At 46.2% G+C, this 18,326-nt stretch overlaps 1 pseudogene across 1 annotated transcript in view; it reads right to left on the bottom strand.

Annotated features, from left to right (window-relative positions):
• Nucleotides 1-18,326, bottom strand: part of LOC308468924 — a 55,193-nt pseudogene that overhangs the window by 17,421 nt on the left and 19,446 nt on the right. Inside the window, exons 10-14 of the transcript XR_013991534.1 lie at nucleotides 15,465-15,695; nucleotides 14,440-14,462; nucleotides 12,921-13,042; nucleotides 10,925-10,957; nucleotides 8,382-9,141 (exon numbers count right to left, since the gene is read on the bottom strand). The product of XR_013991534.1 is annotated as an uncharacterized misc_RNA (transcript). The remainder of the gene's footprint in view (nucleotides 1-8,381; nucleotides 9,142-10,924; nucleotides 10,958-12,920; nucleotides 13,043-14,439; nucleotides 14,463-15,464; nucleotides 15,696-18,326) is intronic.

Here is an 18,326-nt window from a genome sequence, read left to right as displayed (position 1 = left end):
TTTGTTGTTTTCATTAAGTCAATATTAATGAGGATTATGATAATGATAACTGTAACCTGCACAGCTTGAGAGTACTATACCAGGCCAAATGGGCATCCCAAAGTGGGAAAGGGATCCTGAGGGATCCTGACCAGGGCTTCAACAGAAGTGCCAGTCATATCAGCTGGAAAATCCTCCAGCCTCTGAGGGTGGACCATTCTCATGGGTGCCCCACCTCTGCAGAGGGGAAATGGTGCTGAAAAAGCCTAATTTCAACAGGAAGTGATTTGACCAGGACAACAGACTGAGGTCAATTATCTCCCAGTTTCAGATCACTCTCTTCCTGCCCGGTCAAAAAGACAAGAGTCAGAGTGTGACCTGTGATATTAATCAGGCCAACAGCATGTTGGGACAGCCCCATGGTTGTCAAGGCAGCCATGAATTCCTGAGCCACCACCCCCAGAGTCAGTCGCCTCAACATGGAGGTTGAAGCCCCCCAGATGCAGCAGTCTGGGAGCCCCCAACTCTGCCACCAAGACTGGCTCTGCCACTCAGGCAGGGGGACTGCTGGGGAGCGAGGCCAGCAGTAAACTAGCAGAATCCCATATCTGTCCCAATTACTCAGTGCCAGGAACGAACACTGTAGATCCCTATTCATCTGGAGAGAGAAAGAGGAATCTCTCTGGACCACAGCAACCCTCCACTTGCTGGCTCTCAAGTCTGCCCTGATGCTGAAACAAGTACCCAGGTAGGCACAACTGGGCGAGACCAACTCCATCTTGTTTATCCACCCAGGCCTCAGGAATACAGACCAGACGTGGGTGACGTTGTAGTCTAAACCACTGAGCCTCTTGGGCTTGCAGATCATAAGGTGGGCAGTTCAAATCCCTGCAACGGAGTAAGCTCCCGTTGCTGAGTCCCAGCTCCTGCCAACTTAAGCAGTTTGAAAGCTTACCAGTGCAAGTAGATAAATAGGCAAGAAGGTAAATGACATTTCCATGCACTCTGGTTTCCATCACAGTGTTCCATTGCACCATAAGTCGTCTAGTCATGCTGACCACATGACCCGGTGATGTAGACTGAAATGAGGGGGCGGGTACTCTATATGAAATATGTCTTCTCTAACAAAACCTGACACTGTGGTGAAAGAGTACTCAATGCTAATGTCAAATGTATACATATGAAGAAAAGGCAACGATGTGAAATGTGTTAATGGCTGATTAAGAGTAATGTTTTCCACAAATGTAGTCACGTATGTATTTTCGCCTGTACCACTGTATACTGAGGAATTAATCCTTCTAATGTCTGATTTCCGAAGATGTATGCCCCACACTTCCATCCACCGGGTCTGCAAGGAAACTATATCCATTCATAAAATCCACACACATTTATTGAATGAACCATTCACAAAACTATATAAAACACCAGACACCAATAAGGGCAGCATCTCCCTCAAAAATGGCCCATCTAGCTAAGATGGTGAGAAGTTGTTCACACCCAGGCACTGCAAGTAAGGGTTGTTGTCCACAGCTCAGCGATTGCGTCTGGCATCTGTCCTATGAAGCAAAATGTCATGGCCTAAAAGGTAGCTGCTGTTTCTTTAAACGAAGAAACAAAAGGAACTGAGGCCCACCATGAATTGGCAAAGCCTGCATGACACATGCTGCCTTTCAGCTATAAATATATATACTGTGCATATGGGATGGTTGTTGGTTGGTTGCATTTGAGGTGTGTAAAGCTGTGTCAGAGGTGATTGGAGACGAAGACTTCAAAGAATAAAAGCTGCATTCTTTAAAGCACTCTTTTTTAAAAGACTATTTGTGCCAGCTAGCGATAAAGAACCAGGCAAAGGAGTCGAATGAGGTCACTTCTTTTTCTAAGACACTGAGGAAATAGTCATTAGTAAGGTCAGACACCAGCACCAGGTAGTTAAGGAAACATGAATATCAACTACAGTACTCAAACATCAACCACCATCACCCGTGTAAAAGTTATCTGTAACCTTATCTCCGACACCTCCTCTCTTGACATTTCTGTGACACGCATGATGGGGAAGGGAAGGAGAGAGGGACACCTGAGGAGGGAAATTATAAATATGTGTTTATCCTTTTGTTCAGGGTTCTTGCCTATCTTGCATAAGTGGGTCAAGACCCTGCTGCAGCAAGAAAAAAAGAAGAAAAAAGAAAGAAAAGACCCTGCTGCAGCAGAAGATAAAGATCGGGTGAAACTGCCGCTTTGCTCCGACTTGCCTCGATTGTTCTGTTTCCCTCCGGCCTACTGAAACTCCTACCTGGGCTCCTCTGACATTCCCATAAGGAAAAGGAGTATCGTATTTGATTTGTCTTCTTCACTGGAAAGCTGCCTGTGGACAAACACCAGCTCCCTTGGCCTGAAAGCGAGATGAGCGCCGCAACCCCATAGTTGCGTTTGACTGGACTTAACTGTCCAGGGGTCCTTTACCTTTACCTATTATCTCATCCCCAATCAAATCATGGAAGAGAGGAACTTTATTCACAGCCAACCTGGCATTAACCGCCAGTCAGGGCTGGCTGATAGGATATTGGTTCCTCAGGTTGGAGGGAGTGCTGGAACACGGCACCTTCACCACCGCCCTCTGCTGTGGGCCCTTGATCCTTTCTTCCCTGTCTCCCACACCATACTTCCCTTTGAACAGGGCAGGAGATCCGTGGAGTTGGAGATGTCCAGTCCGGAGCTGAAGGGCTGAGGTGTCGGAGGAGACACATTGAAAAGCTTTTGGGGGGTGGGTATCCTCAAGCCCATAGGACGCGGGTGGCGCTGTGGGTTAAACCACAGACCCTAGGCCTTGCTGATCAGAAGGTCGGCGGTTCAAATCCCCGCGACGGGGTGAGCTCCCGTTGCTCGGTCCCTGCTCCTGCCAACCTAGCAGTTCGAAAGCACGCAGAGCAAGTAGATAAATAGGTACCGCTCCGGCAGGAAGGTAAACGGCGTTTCCGTGCGCTGCTCTGGTTCACTGGAAACGACTTAGTCCTGCTGGGCACATTACCCGGAAGCTGTACGCCGGCTCCCTCAGCCAATAAAGCGAGATGAGTGCCGCAACCCCAGTCGTCCACGACTGGACCTAACAGTCAGGGGTCCCTTTACCTTTATCCTCAGGCCCACAGACTGCCTTTATGTTTTGCTTGTATTCATTAAGCCTGTATTAATGATTATGAAGTAATTATAACTGTTACCTGCACAGACCCAGCGGCAGCAGTTGGCCAGGTCAGAGGGGAGTCATTTCTGGTGCTGCCAGAGCACAGCATCCTGCTCAGTGAAACCTCCTGGGGCAGAGGCAGTCTACCTCTGAATCAGCTGAAGTTGTAGAGGCGAACCACAGGAAAGGGCTTTTGGTCTCAAACCTTTCGTCTCACCAACTTTAAAAGGATGTCTAAGTTAGTGTCCAAAATCATATGATGTGCTGTATGAACAAGTCCTTTCTCTCTAGGCAATCACCAAAACCCGTGAGCTAATCCTTTTTGTCTACAAAATAAAATGCACTCCTATGTCTACTTAACAGTAAGTTCAAAGGGACTTATCCCAGGACACAGGGCTATAGGCTTGATTTCTTGTTTGTGCCATAGAGCTCAGAAGAGATTAGAAAGATGTGCTGCCTTCACTTCCTCTTCCGACTTGCAAATTACCATTCGGAAGACCATGATAAAAATGTTGAATGAAAACGCCTCTGCCAATTTGTTGCCCCATCTGTTTGGCACTGGTTGCAATGCTTCTGTTGACAATGGGGTGGGGAGCTATTATAATTGGCATTCTTTTCATCCCCCCCTTCACTTTGCCCACAACTGACTGTATTTTAAGAAATAGGGTGTCAATAGGGTAGCTGCTCTCTCGCTGAAATGGCAGGTACGGCTGAGGCTCACTGCTCTCCTGGTTGAGGGATTCCCACAAATAAAGGGATGGGCAGACTTCTGACTTGGGGGATTTGCTTTCATTTTTAATCAGAATGCTGAGATCAAGAAATGGACCCAGGTGCAAAATATGAGTTTATGCAGGGAAGCCCCTGAAATCAGCCACTCAAACTGGATCAACTCCTCCTGCAGACATTCACGGTAAACACAAGAAGGTCTGAATATGAGCTTCCACATACAGGAACTTTGCAGGAAGGGCTGTCAAGCAAATCTCTGAAGGGATCCTTGTTAAGATTTCAAATTCTGAGTGCCCAGACTTGGGGTGACAAGGCCCAGGTTCAAATCCCTTTTGACCACAAACTTTAATGTGTTTCCTTTTTTCTAAGTCTCTCAGTTCAGCCTCTTCTACCGCACAGGGTTTCTCTGATATCACCCTCTTAAAATCCCTGGAGAAGTGTCATGGGGAATGGATGGGGCCATTATACTGTTGAGTTCGAAACAACATAGGAACAATGAGAAGGACAATCTTTAATAAAATCAAACATGCTAGCACATGAAACATATCCACAAATTCTTCCAGTTATACAAAAGGATAAGAAGAGGTGATGAGGAGAAGGCCTTAGATCAGATACTCCAAAACTCAGCCCTCCAGATGTTTTGGGACTACAACTCCCACCATCCTGACCACTAGGTCCTGTTAGCTAGGGATGATGGGAGTTGTAGTCCCAAAACATCTGGGGGGCTGAGTTTGGGGGTGCCTGCCTTAGATAATATCTTGTGGAACTTTATGAAAAAATCTATAGAAATAATAGGGCTCGGGGAAAACTTTAAGAGAGGCATTGAGGCAATATATTGAAACCAGAGAGCCAAACTGATCCTTAATATTGAAATAATGGAAGATTTAAAGATAAGTAAAGGGAGCAGGCAAGGCTGTCCTCTTTCACCTTTAGTATTTATTGTGAACGCAATAAGGTAAGATCAAAATATAAAAAGTATAACAGTGGGAAAGGAATCACATAAGATGAAGGCCTTTGCAGATGATCTGATCCTAACTACCAAAAATCCAGAAGAGAGTGTACCAAAAATAATATAAAGGATTCTTTAATTAGGAAAAGTGACAGGATTTAAACTAAACAAGAATAAAACCAATATGTTAGCAAAAATACGTCAATGCAGGAAAAAGAAGAACTGCAGAAGATATCAGGATTAACAATAGTAAACCAAACTAAGTACTTGGGAATTTGGCCGACGATTAAAAACAGTAACCTATTCAAGGATAACTACCGTATTTTTTGCACCATAACACTCACTTTTTTCCTCCTAGAAAGTAAGGGGAAATGTCTGTGCGTGTTATGGAGGGAATGCCTATGGGTGGCGGGGGGGATCTGCTGCAGTCGTGAGCAGAGGATCCATGGTTCCCCTTCCTTCCCTCCTCCGTGGCTCGCTTTGAAACAGCAAAGCGGGAGAAGAGCCGCTGAGTGGGGAGGAGAAAGGGACAGAGAGCCTGCTTCTTTAAAGGAGCAAAGCGGGAGAGGAGAGGAGCCGCTTACACAAGTGTAAGCGGCTCCTGTCCGGTTGGTTCCTTTAAAGCAAGCAGGCTCTCTGTCCCTCTCTCCTCCCCACTCAGCTTGCTACATAGCAGCAAAGTTTTTCAGCTCGCTAAGCCAGGGATGAGCGGGGAGGAGGGAGAAAAGCAGAGCCTGCTTGCTTTAAAGGAGCAAAGTGGGAAAGGAGCCTTCTCCCCTTATATCCCTCTTCTTCATTATTAGCAGCATCCTTCTCCACCCACCCCACGCGTGCTTCTTCTCCCCTTAAACCCCTCTTCTTCATTATTAGCAGCATCCTTCTCCACACACCCCACGCGTACTCCTTGTCCCTTGAGTGCTTTTCCTTCCCTCCCCACTTAAAATGTGGTTACAAAGCACAGATCCACATGGATCCTCAGGATTTTTGCATTAGGCTACTCCAAACTCACTGTCAGATCACATGTCTGTGGCCACAGCATGAACCACAAAACTCATACATCCACTGTTTCGTTTAGAATATTTTTTTCTTGTTTTCCTCCTCTAAAAACTACGTGCGTGTTATGGTCAGGTGCGTGTTATAGAGCAAAAAATACGGTATATAAAAATATGGAAATAATTCAAGAGAGATTTGGAAATTTGTAGTTAAGATAAGCAATGTGTGGCAGGATATCAGTTGTGAAAATGAAAGTGTTGCCTAAAATGATGTTCTTATTTCAAATGATACCAATCATTGGAGGGGTGGGATTTAAATCTTGGCAAAAAGATCTATCAAAGTTTATTTGGCAGTATAAAAAAATTTATTTGGCAGTATAAACTTTTAATAGATAAAAAAATAGGGGTGGATTGGCATTACCTGATTTAAATTTGTACAGTGGTACCTTGGGTTAGCCCCATTAGCTAAAGTGATGCTTCAGGTTAAGAACAGTTTCAGGTTAAGAACGGACCTCCGGAACGAATTAAGTACTAAACCCGAGGTACCACTGTAGAGGGGACACTACTACATGTGTGGTGGACATGTGACAAAATTGGAAGCTTTTGGGACATGGTATACGAAGAGCTAAAGAAAATGTTTAAAGAAAACTTTGTTAAGAAAACAGAAGCTTTTTTATTGGGGATATTAGATACGAATATAGCCAGAGAAAATAAGAAAATATTCCTTTATGGTACTACAGCTGCGAAAACATTAATTGCTAAATATTGGAAAAAAGAAATAACACCAACAAGAAAAGAATGGCAAGATAAATTATTTGATTATATAGAATTGGCTAGAATGACAGATGCAATTAGGGGGCAGCCCAAACAAAAATTTCAAAAAGAATGGGGAAAATACAGGGATTACCTTAAAAAGCAGTGCCCTCAAATAAAAAATAAAAACAAAAATAAAGATGGGTAAAAAATATACAAAAAGGAGGAAACAATTTATCAAAAATGAAAATGCAACTGTGCTGAGGATGAAGGAAGTCAACTGGAAGAAAATAATTGAAATATAAAAAGGTAAAGGTAAGGTAAGGTAGGGACCCCTGGATGGTTAAGTCCAGTCAAAGGCAAGTATGGGGTTGCGGCACTCATCTTCCTTTCAGGCCGGGAGAGACAGCATTTGTCCACAGACAGCTTTCTGGGTCATGGGGCCAGCAGGACTAAACCGCTTCTGGAGCAATAGTTTATTATTTGTATTGTATGAGTTTTTGTATGCTATGCTGATATTGCTTATTCTTTTCACTAGTATTCTTATCTTTTATCTTTTAATGTCTTTTTACCTTGTCTTTTACTACTTTTATGTTTAGTTGTATGAATGTGTGTGCCTGTGCTGCAAAATTTTACACACACACACACACACACACACACACACATAGTGGTACCTCTGGTTAAGAACTTAATTCATTCTGGAGGTCTGTTCTTAACCTGAAACAGTTCTTAACCTGAAGCACCACTTTAGCTAATGGGGCCTCCTGCTGCCACCACATGATTTCTGTTCTCATCCTGAACGAAAGTTCTTAACCCGAGGTACTATTTCTGGGTTAGCGGAGTCTGTAACCTGAAGCATCTGTAACCTGAGGTACCACTGTATAAACAAAAAAAGAAGAGGTGATCTCTAAAAATACAGATAAGTATCTGACTGTTCACTACAAAGCACCTTGGAGAATATAATTGTATACATGGGAATTTACAGGGGGAAAACCCACTCCCCAAAATCCTCTAGATTGTCACTGTTCTCTCCTCAGAACTTCTGACAGAGGCTCTTCACTGTCAGAGGGGATTTTGTTACATCAAGGCCCAAAACCTGTGGGGGGATTATGTTTCTGGGGTCAGAATGCAAAAGCAATATTGGATAAGTCAGGAAGACCCCCGAAAATGCGCCCCAAGCAACCATCCCTACGTGTCCGAAGCCAGAGATCTTGAGAGCTTTATGCAACCTTTGTAGAGGCCAGTAAGCAAGGTGGACTTAGAAACCCTTTCTCCCACTGCCAAAGCGCCCCCCCCCAATTGCCTTCTGGGCTTTGGAGACTCTTGTGAGATCTCACACAGTCCCTTCCAAGAGGTTTTCCCATCTCTCACCCTCTTTCTATTTATTTATTTATTAATTTGTTTAGACAAAGTGCTCCAGGCTGCAATCACACAAGTAAGTTGTGCGTTCTGGACCGACTAGCAAACAGGTCTCTGATTTTGCTATATTGCCACATAAGCTTCCCTGAGTAGCAGCAAAAAAAAAAGAAAAAAAAAGGGGGGGGGATTTTGGAACTTCCATTCATGGTCAGTGGAGGTTTTGGGGAAGGAAAGGGAATCTGAGAAAGGGATTGAGGCTGAGGAAGGTTTTAAGTGATGCCCGTGCATAATTCTGGTTTTATTCATAAAAGATGATGGTATTGTCTCTAGAAAACTCAAGTTGGAGGTTGGAGAGAGAACATCAAAACAGGAATATTGCAGGGGGTGTGTGTTGCTGTTGTTTCCTAAATTATTTTCTTGCTTCTTTCCCCCTTTGCACCTCCTGCACTGACAGAAGTAGCCTATTCCCAAGGGAGAGAAAACAGGCAAGTTTGGGGACTGACAGGGGACCCAATCAATCAGTGTCATTTACAAAGCTGGCCTGAGAAGGGAGAGTTGCATCATGATTGACACAAGGGATGGCCAATCACCGTTCTGCAAATATGGTTTCTCCTGAAGTGCCTGTCAGCTCAGTCCTGAAGAGGAGACTGAATGTGCCATGATGACAGTGAATATATGCTTGTCTGTCTGCACCTTCAGTCAAGAGAGTCTCAGGTTCGCTTTCTCGCTCACATAAAAGTAGGGCTGGAGGGTCTCTCCTGAGAAGGGGGCTGCTGTATCTGCATGGAGAAGGGCTGCTGTATCTGCATCGTAAAAGGACACCCGTCTCCCTTCACAGTTCAGGGTCACTCGGATCCTCTCAGGCTCCTCACTTGGAACAGGGTCCTCATAGGGGGAGCATAACTTGTACCCACCGTCCCACTTCCCCAAACCCCAGATCCCTTCCGTAGTATCAAAACCTAAATCACCCTTCCTCTTCACAGACTTTCTGGCCACCCCCACCCCCCACCCCTCCTCTCTTCCCACAATGACCTCCCAGAAATGTCTGCCTGATGTGAAACCCTCACATCCCAGCACATCGCCATGTGTGTCAAATCTCTCAGGGTTGTTCGGCAGGCGTCTACGCACTTCTCCATCTCTCACACTCTTTCGATCCTCAGACAGGATGAGGTAAGGATTTGCTGTGTCTGGATCCAAAGTTACGTTTTCTGTGGGGGCAGAGGAGGAAAGAGAAGAGAAACGACGTCAACGGGGAAGCTGACTCTGTTTTAGGTACATGACAGAAATAGCATCCGCTCTGAAATGAACAGGGTCTCCATGGCTCTGCATTCAAGACAGGTTCTTAATGATTCTTGAAATATTTGCAGTTCTTTCAAGTGTTTGAAGTACTTAACACACATTCTCTACATAGAACCCTTGCAAGTTCCCAGTAAGTTAAGTCAATCTTACTATGGCCATTTTTCAGATGGGAGGACTGAAGCTGAGAGACAGTGGCTTGTCTAAGGCCAAACCCACAGTTCATGGCAGAAGGGTCCTCTAGTCCAACCCCCTGCTATGTAGGGATCCCAACTAAAGCATGCACGACAGGGGGCCACCCAACCTCTGCTTAAAAACCTCCAAAGATGAAGAGTCTACCACCATCTGAGGGACTCCATTCCATGTTCTGCAGTGTGATGCAGGAGTCCCTGGCAGGTGTTTGGGCCTATGGTTTGTTTCCCCCAGGAAAACTATAAGCAGTTAGCCAAGAACAAACTCAATTTTAGCTTGCAGTTTGGTTAGAGCAACGCAGAATATTGATGGTTCTATTACATCGTTGATATGAATGGCTTTCTTTTCCTATGAATTGTGTTAATCGTTAATGCATTCACACACACACACACACACACACATTTGTCACCTTCAATGCAAAGACCCCATCCTGGCTCCCCAGACCTGATTTGGCTATATAATTCATCTTTTTCTTCACTGTTCCTCACATTTATGGAAAAGGGGGGCAGTGGAAGCATCACGAGAAACCAATTTAAAAATTGGTCAGGCTGGTGGACATTAGAAAGAAGATCTGCTCTGCAGTCCTCCCTACCCCTGCCACGTTACGGAAAGTAATCAAGTGATTTCTTTTTAAAAACACACTTTTGCACTTTGGAAATTATGTGGGATATTGGATGTTGCCAGTGCTGCTATTAGTTTTTTGTTTTGTTAAATGTAATGTGTTTTTCAAGTTTATTGTATTGATTAACTTTTATGTATTTTACTAAGTGTTTTCTAAAAGAATCCCAGAATATGATTTTAAAGGTAAATAAGAGTTTCCTTTATGCTGCCATTTTTACATCTTTTCCAGCTCTTATGATTCCCTTTTTGTGGTGTCCAGAATCAGGCCAGACTGGACTTCTATCTTGCCATTGAGCCTTTTCCCCTGGTCTGTGGTGTAATTCTGCCCTGCTCTTTTAGGTTTACTCAACTTTCTCTTGTTTTAGCAGAGAAGTCATGTCTCCCCTCCAATACAAAAGCTGAGGGAAGACCCCCAATCTTGCAGGGACGCTGAACCACTGCAGTTCACACTCAGGCAGCCCCCAGCTCCCTCCACTGACACCAGAACCCATTCACCTTCTAGCCCCCAAAGGTTGTTGCAGCCATTTTCTGAGCTATTTGTGTTCATGCATTTCCCACTCTTACATAAAAGGGGTGGGGATCTTGTATGGCTCAAAGGGATATTTCCCCCTCATGTGCCGGGAGCCTTTGGCTTCACACCACCCCTGTGTCTTATTGAGATTCGGCACAGAAAAGCCAGCCATCCTGGGCTGTGGGCTTCCTAAGAGTCTGCAGGATCAGGCCATGAGCCCCTGTAGCCCAGCAAGCTGCTCTCACGGAACAGATGCCTCTGGGAAATAAGGGAAAATACGGCATGGACGGAAGAGGTGCAGTGGCCTGGTCTTTTGAGATGCGGATCCCATCTCTCCCTAATTAGTGTCTGTGCTTCACCCGGAAATGTACCTTTTCGCAGCTGAAGTCCATATTCCACAGTGTCTGGGAGAGAAAAGGGAACAGAGATTTAGCATCACACCATCATTCAGACAACAAACCTGGAATGAACAATATGAGCTCATGAGATAGTAGCCAGGTGTTGTGGACTACAAGTCCCATCCTCCCTAACCACTGGCCATGACATCTGGAGATTATGGGAGTTGTAGTTAAAACTATTTGAAGGTCTCCATACTGGCTATCCCTGCATAACCAGGGCAGGGGTGATGTCAAAGGTCAGTCCTGCCCAAATCTTGGGAGGAGGAGCAGGACCCCCAGAAGATCTCCCCATCAACAACAAGGTCCAGACATGCCTGTTCCAGGACAGGAGGCCTCAGCCCCAGTCCCCTCTGTTCCTGGCTGGCTCCTGGACAGCCCTCCTCTCTCCTTCTGCCCCCCTTACATCAATCTCAGGGCCAAAGAAACAGGTGAAATGCCCGAAAAGTGAGATGTGTGAAAGCACCCAAAGCCTGGCTGAGAGATGTGAAGAGTTCAAGTACAACTTTTTACAGACACTCACCACTTGAGGGAGGCTTACATTCCTGAAGATTGTGCATAAAGGCAGATCGTGCAAAGTCAGAATGACTCCTGGAATCACCCCTGCCATCAGAGATCTCAAAACGGTCCCTTGAGATCTCGCAGGAGCCTCTCAGAACCAAGTAAGGTCTTAAAAGCGATTTGCACGGTGGCCAAACCCTTCATGGCAAGAGCTTTCAAGCCCTTTACCTTGCTGACTGGAATCTGGGAGGCTCCCCCAAGATCTCGCAGGAGCTTCCAGAGCCCAGCAAGAAGGGTTTATCCTCCTCTTTCAATTGCCTAAATAAAATCAGTTGTGAGTCATCTACATAGCAAAGTGTGGTTTCTAGATATTGAAAGAGAATAAATAAATAAGCCTTCTATTTTCCAGGCATGGCTAATATTCCGTATGACCTGGGGCCTGTCATGAACACTTCTAAACATCCAGTACAAAGTACTTTCAGCCCTTCTTTAAGGTAAAGGTAAAGGGACCCCTGACCATTAGGTCCAGTCGTAGCCGACTCTGGGGTTGCAGTTCTCATCTCGCTTTACTGGCTGAGGGAGCCGGCGTACAGCAGTAAAGTAATGCTTTTCCCTGGCTTGGGCTTAGGATATTTCCGTTTCACCTTAAAAGGGAGCAGGCTTTGTGAGTCACAGAGTCTGCGTATTTCCTCTTCACAGGAAGTTTATGTTTTGTCTCTTGCTTTCGTTTCTCTCTCTGTGTCTGAGACACTGAAGCAGGCAGTCATGTTTTTTCTTTGTTCTGACCAACGCTGAATAAACTTGTAAATATGCTCTCCTGAGTGCGTCTTTCGCTGTGCGAACTCTGCTGATAGAGCGTGCAAGAGCTCTGGAATGTGGGAAACTATTTCTGGGGCTCGTGTCGCTAATTGCTGATACTGTATCTACGGGAGATCGATGGATCGTCCGGAGGCGACATGGAGTCATGATGGGCTTTATCTGCCTGGCAGTATCCCAACAGTCATGTGGCCAGAATGACTAAGCCACTTCTGGCAAACCAGAGCAGCACATGGAAACGCCGTTTACCTTCCCGCCAGAGCGGTACCTACTTGCACTTTGGCGTGCTTTCAAACTGCTAGGTGGGCAGGAGCAGGGACTGAGCAACGGGAGCTCACCCCATTGCGGGGATTTGAACTGCCAACCTTCTGATCAGCAAGCCCTAGGCTCTGTGGTTTAACCCACAGCGCCACCCGCGTCCCCTTCAGCCCTTCTTTACTACCTCTGAATTTCTTCATGACTCCCTTTACCATCCCCTTTCAATTGCCTAAGGAAAATCAGTTGTGAGTCATCTACATAGGAAAGTGTGACTTCTAGATATTGAAAAGAATAAATAAATAAACATTCCATTTTCCTAGCACTGCTAATGAGCTGGAGTCTTTCATGAACAATTCTAAATATCCAGTACAAAATATTTTCAACCCATCTTTACTACCTCTGAATTTCTTCATGACACCCTTCAGGAAGGGATTTATATCTTTGAAGTCCCAGATCCTCCACTTCAGGGCAGGAGGAAAAGCCACAGGAGGATTCTTTTATTTCTCCTTCTCCTGAGACCTGGGAGGAGGAGAACAAAGTGAAGCCACCATCCTTCCAATGCAAGGAGCTTTCTGAGAAGACAGGTGTCTCATCCTGATGATAAATGCACCATGGAAATATCATGAAGACTTGGGAGCAGGGTTTTCCTACGGCAAAAAGGAGCATCTAGCTGACGTGTGGATCTAGAAAGCATCTAAGAAGTTGAAGGAAAACCGAAATACACCTGCTTTTGAATTTTGAATGAAATATATGAATAGGAGATTGAAGATAAAGAAGCTGATATATACCCATTATTATTTTTTTAAGAAAAGTGAACCATACTGGGTCCTTATGCAGAGATTTTAGGACTACACCAGTTTTAGTGAAGCATTTCAAGTGATTAATGAGGAAAACAAAATAGATCTGGTATGTGCATTTCTGAAATATAAGGAAGTTCAGAATGCTTTAGAATGGCTTTTGCAATTAACATTATAAATGTATTTTAGCACAGTGGTTATATTTTAAAAATGGAGAAAATATTAGAAATTAAAGCAGTATTTTCTAAACATGCAAGATTTTCAAAATTCTTGAATTTTTGAACATGTTGTAGGTGTTTGGGGGAGAAGGCTCTCAGCGGCTACTCTTCACGTTGGCTGAGTCAAAGGCAGTGGTGCCTCTGAACTCCAGTTGCTGAAACCACCAGAGCAGAGTGTCCTCTGGGGCTCAGATCCTGCCCACTGGTTTCCCACTGGCTTCTGGTTAGTCACTGTGAAAACAGGATGCTGGACTAGATGGACCACTGGCCTGATCCAGCAGGGCCCTTTCTCACCTTCTTATGGCTGAGGAAGAAACTGCAGGAGCCTGAAATACACTGAATATTTAAGGGTAAGTTATAGTGAAGATATTTACAAGCACCTTTGGGGTGTCCCCCTTTTTTGTATCAGTTGCAGAGTAAATGAATCCATCACAGAAATGGACCTTCAGAAATATGCAATGGGGAACGGCTTCCTGTCTGTGATTGTAGCAACAAACTACCACAAAAATATGTCTCTACTTTTGTCTGTGATTTTGTGAAATGGACGGTGGAGTCCTAAGCTATCTCCGGAAGGAGGAACTGGAGAGTGAGTTTCTCACTTGTTAAACAGGAACTTTCCCAATACAGTGGTACCTCGGGTTAAGTACTTAATTCGTTCTGGAGGTCCATCCTTAACCTGAAACTGTTCTTAACCTGAAGCACCACTTTAGCTAATGGGCCCCCTGCTGCAGCTGCGCCACCAGAGCCCAATTTCTGTTCTCATCCTGAAGCAAAGTTCTTAACCTGAGGTACTATTTCTGAGTTAGCGGAGTCTGTAACCTGAAGCGTATGTAACCTGAAGTGCATGTAACCCGAGGTACCACTGTACATTATCTTAAAGCAGTAGATTTCCATCACTTACCTCTGCAAGAAGCTTCTGATATCCTGGAAAGAAGGAAAGAAAAATATATCCGTGGAGCCATTTCTGCAGAGAGCCCTGCGGTCAGTTATACTAAGCAGCTGAAGCAGAGAGAGGTTAGCCAAGCACAAAACAAAAGACCCCCAATAAAATACACTACGCCATATAATTTTGGAATAACCATCAGATGGCAAAAGTCAGCCATTCCAGTGATGACTAATAAAAGGCCCCTTTCTTCTCTTTTGACCAAGTCACCCGAACACCTGAGAGATTCAATCCCACCTCCCTGATTTGCCATTTTGCCCTGCAGCGCATGCTGGTTCCGTGTTCACATGCAACTAATCGGTTCACTGCTATGTACATCCCGCACTCAATCATATCCTATGAACCACCCTGAGACCTGTGGGTATTGGGTGGTACACAAACTTATTTTAATAATAATAATAATAATAATAATAATAATAATAATAATAGGTCACCCCCTCTCTGGCTGGACACAAGACAGCATCTGAATGAAAAGATGTTGCAGTGCCAATTTGGAATGCCTGTGTCGGTTGTTTTCAACTCGCTTTTACTCAGGCACACTGAAATGAATGGACCTAAGATAGTCTACTCTGAGTAAAGGTTAATTGAATACAGAGCCCTATTGGCTTGTGGGCTTCCCTGAGACCTCTGGTTGGCCAATGAAAGAACAGGAAGCAGGACAGAAAGGGCCTGTGCTTTGATCTAGTGACAACTTGAAGAAGATATTGGGGGGTGGGCAGGTAAGCTACGCCCCACATAATCAATCACAAGATGCAGCACACAAACCCCATTTCAATAGAAATGCCCATTATTGGTGGGGGGGGGGCTGGCCCCCTCAAATATTTTATTGGGCAGTCTAAGGGACCTTGGCCTCTCGGAGTTAGCTGCTATGTCATGTACTGCTTGTTCCTCTGACAACAGTATTTTTATGTGGGGAAGGACTAAGAAATGCCTGTAGTCTGAAGCAGCACACTCCACCCTGTCACATCAGGATGAGGCCTCACCTGAAGGAGTTCACTCGCTGGTTCCTGAAGCTTCTCCTCCATCTCCCGGATGAGGCTGTCAAGAGAGGAGAGTTCCCTGGAGAGTCTGGCCAGGTGCGCCTCCCTTTTGGCTGCAATCTCCTTCTCCACTTCTGCCATCTGGGCCAGAATACGTTTCTCCTGTTCTTCCAGAAACTGGTGCAGTCGCCTGAACTCAGCCACCATCTTTTCCCTCTCTGCACCTGTTTGTTTCTGCAGCAAAGCGATTGAAAAAAGAGAACAGTGGGCCAATATCAGGCATCTAGTCTGCTCTTGCAGGATAAAGAGGCCAGTTATCCCAATTCCCTTGGAAGGCCACTTCTGACATATTCAGCAGAGAAAGAGCTTCGTAAAAACTGTTAAATTGATTTATTGGTTTGGCGTGACCCCCGCTAATTGATTTACGGTCCACAATTAGCTCTTTATGCCCGGCGCGCTTCCGCTGCGCCACTCAGCTCCGTCTCCAGTAGCTCTCCAGTCACGCCTCAGCAGAGTTGAACACAGCGGTGAAAACTGTCACGTAGCTTCACTTAGCTTCAGACAAACACACAGAGACCAGGTTTGTCCATTTCAGTTCTTTATTCCGACATTCCCCAGGAATCTCCTGGGCTCACCGCAGCCATGACGAACTGCGACCTCTTTCTCACAGAGACCAGAGAGGAACAGAGCGTAACTCCTCCCAGACTCCTCCCAGCTTCTAAAGCTGACGTCAGAATGTTGAGGCATCATGGGAACAACTTAACCTGTTAAGTTCCAAACCCAACACCCCCTCTTGCCGAACCATTCTGACAAGACCTTTTTGAGTTCAACACCTTCCCCTTTGCCTTATGCCACTTCCCGGCATCTTTCCCAGGCACCTGTTGAACCCCTTCAACACTCCCAGAATCACACTGTGCGACACTTTTCCACGCACTTGTGACCTGATACCCTACTGACCCATTTGGGCCAGCAGTTGTGTCTTCTCCGTCAGATCCTTCCCCCTCTGACTTGACACCCTGTTTGTGAGCTTTCTCCATTACGCTAACCGGAGATGAAGCCTCACACCTGGACACTCCTTTCACAACCTTTGGAGATGCCCAGACCTGCCCTGAACCCTGATCCTGGACCTGGTCCCCATCACCGGGTTCTGAACCCTGATCCTGGACCTGGTCCCTATCACCGGGATCAGCCTCTGGCTCCCTTTCCTCCTCAGAATCAGACAGACATTCTGAGAGAAAATCAGAACTATCCCTGAGTCTTGAACACCCATCCTGTTCACAGAACTCAGCCTGCTTACTGACCAGCAGCTTGGTTTGATCACCCTCTGGGTATGCAAACTTCCACCCATTGGTTGCAGGATCATATCCACAGAAGATCATTTCCTGAACCTTTGGACCACCTGCCTCAAAGAGCTCAAAGGGCTCTTTGGCTACCCTCCCAAACCCGGGAAAACCATGTACCTGTGCACCCTTGCATGCCCTGCACCCTAGGGACCTCCCACATTTCCGGAGTTTGTACCCTTTTGTGCACCTGTGCAGCTTTTGCACATGACTGGGAACCTTAGCACACTGCGCCTGTGCTTTTCCAGCATTCCCACCACCCTCCAGAGGTGACTCCAGAACAAAGAGATTGTTCTGCCCCCTTTTCACGTTGGCCACTTGTTTCCCCCCAACGTAGACCTCTAGCTCCTCCTGTAAAGGAGAAAAAAACATGTTAGCCACAGCAGAAACCGACTTTCTCATTCCGTCTGCTAACATCACAGTTGTGTCCTGTTGAAACAGCCCTGCAGTTCCGCATTTCGCCAGCAGGCTCGCTTAGCAGGTGCTGACCAAAAGCAGTATTCAAAACTCAGCGTGTCACCGTGTCCTGGCTGGAGTTGTTCTTCACAGTTGCCATAGAAGCAGTGATAAGAAAACAACCCTCCCCAGCGTCTGAACCACGTCTTTCCCTTGCGTTCCCACGCTGGCCTCCTCTCCGAGACTGACTCCCATGGGAACTCAGCTGGTTGACCTTGGGACCTTCCTGCCCAGCTGTCTCCGCTCTCCATGGGCAGCAACGACGAACTCCAGTGGAAAAACACTGCCCGGGGCTCCTCCCAGCTGGCTTCCTTCTCCTTCTTCCGGAAAAGCACTCCTTGCCAGCTCCGCCCCCTCTGGCCTGGCTCCCACTGCGGCTTTCTGGGAACCTGCTTTGTTGACATTCCACTCCAGCACGCACAGTGGACAAGCCTTTACACTTGCCTTTGGAATTCTTCGCCCCCCCCAATCTGCTCACTAGCACTCCTTGAGGCTAAAACATCAGGAACAGGGGCTCCAGCCATCTCTAGGCTTTTCTCAATGCTTTCTCCAGGGCTCTGGCCTCCTGCTGAAGCTTCACAGCACATCCCAGGCAGCCCTTGCTGACTTTACGCCCTTGCCCAACTTCTTAGAGTGAGCTGTTCAATCGGAACGTCCTCCAAGACCTGGCTGTCTGCCATTGTCTTCCGTTCTCCCAAGGGGCCCCAAGCTGTACTCACAGATCACAAGCTCCTCCGGCACCCATCCGTGGAGAAACGATTTTCCAGCTGCTCTTCAGCTCCCAGCACTCAGCTCTCAGCACAGGCAAAAACTCCTGCCAGCGTCTCTGCTTCAGACCGCAGACTTCAAACGCATTCCGGCAGCTCCGTTGCTGTGACAGTTTTACGATCGGTGATTAAGGGTCCATAACCTGTGGAATTGATTTATTGGTTTGGCGTGACCCCCGCTAATTGATTTACGGTCCACAATTAGCTCTTTATGCCCGGCGCGCTTCCGCTGCGCCACTCAGCTCCGTCTCCAGTAGCTCTCCAGTCACGCCTCAGCAGAGTTGAACACAGCGGTGAAAACT

This window comes from Podarcis pityusensis, assembly GCF_964106645.2.
Source record: "Podarcis pityusensis genome assembly, contig: HAP1_SCAFFOLD_121, whole genome shotgun sequence".
Lineage (NCBI taxonomy): Eukaryota > Metazoa > Chordata > Lepidosauria > Squamata > Lacertidae > Podarcis > Podarcis pityusensis.
This window is presented reverse-complemented; position numbering and strand designations above follow the sequence as displayed.